Source organism: Octopus bimaculoides, chromosome 9 (assembly GCF_001194135.2).
Source record: "Octopus bimaculoides isolate UCB-OBI-ISO-001 chromosome 9, ASM119413v2, whole genome shotgun sequence".
Lineage (NCBI taxonomy): Eukaryota > Metazoa > Mollusca > Cephalopoda > Octopoda > Octopodidae > Octopus > Octopus bimaculoides.
In genome coordinates, this window is record NC_068989.1 from 12829654 (window position 1) to 12831051 (window position 1398).

The window sequence follows — 1398 nt, forward strand, 5'->3', positions numbered from 1 at the left end:
TGTGTGTGTGTGTGTGTGTGTGTGTGTGTGTGTGTCTGTGTCTATTACAGGCACAACAGAAACAGGAAGTAAGAGTGAGAGAAAGTTGTGGTGAAAGAGTACAGCAGGGTTCGCCACCATCCCCTGCCAGAGCCTCGTCGATGTTTTTGCTCAATAAACACTCACAACGCTTGGTCTGGGAATCGAAACCGCGATCCGCTGCTCTAACCACTAGGCCATTGAGCCTCCCTTGTGTAAGGTTTATATATATATATATATATATATATAAACCTTACACCCACACATACGCGCTATATTTTATATGTGTGTATATTACGGTGTGCTAACATATGTGACTGAAATATATTTTGTCGTCTACTTTTTTTATAAAAGAAGAAAGTTTTGTTTTTTGTAAGCTTGTTTTTATATGAATTACGTATCTATCTACTTGTGGACTAATGTCTAGAAAATATTAATAGAAGAGACACCAAGCAATGACAATCAACATTGTTTCATATGATTGATGGGACTAATAATGTTCCTCAGGGAATTCGAACAGCGCGGTTACAAATGGCATATGTAAATAGAACTAATTGGTATTGAAATATACCACTCGTGGGCTTTGTATATCGGAGCAGTGGTCATGGTGGGAGGTAGAGCCGGTTTCATTTGCATTGGCACTGAGAATATGTCGGCTCTTTTTTCTTATTGAAATGAGTAAATTGCTTAGAAGCTTAAGGATGCAGACAGTATATTGCTGGTTCGAACCGAGCCGAACGTACATCAAGTAAAGTTTTAATTCAAAACAAAGAGGAGAAATGAGACAGAAGAAAGAAGAAAATGTACTGGTAGCTGGATGCTATTTATAAAGTTAAATACATTTCACGTTGAAAGCACCGGTTCTCATCTAATCACCGAAGTTAAGCAACATCGAGCCTAGTTAGTACTTAAATGGGTGACCGCTTGGGAAACCTAGGTGCTGTAAGCATTTGTCTGTGTTTGTGTGTCTGTATTTGTCCCCCCCACCGCCACCACCATCACTTGACAACCGATGCTGGTGTGTTTACGTCCACATAACTTAGCGGTTCGGCAAAAAGTACCCGATAGAATAAGTATTAGGCTTACAAAGAATAAGTCCTGGGGTCAATTTGATCGACTAAAGGCGGTGCTCCAGCATGGCCGCCGTCAAAATGACTGAAATAAGTAAAAGAGTAAAAGAGTAAAAGATATATATATATATATATATGTGTGTGTATGTGTGTGCGCGTGTGTGTGTGTGTGTATACATGTGTGTCTGTCTATATATATAAATATGTAATATATATGTATGTATATATCTGTATATATGTACATATATGTATGTATATAGGTAAATATATATATGCATATGTATATATGCATATGTATATGTATACGTAT

General features: G+C 37.7%; 1 pseudogene; it reads left to right on the forward strand.

Annotated features, from left to right (window-relative positions):
- Positions 1-848: 848 nt before the first annotated feature.
- LOC128248778 (5S ribosomal RNA) lies at positions 849-967 on the forward strand (annotated as a pseudogene).
- The last annotated feature ends 431 nt before the right edge of the window (positions 968-1398 follow it).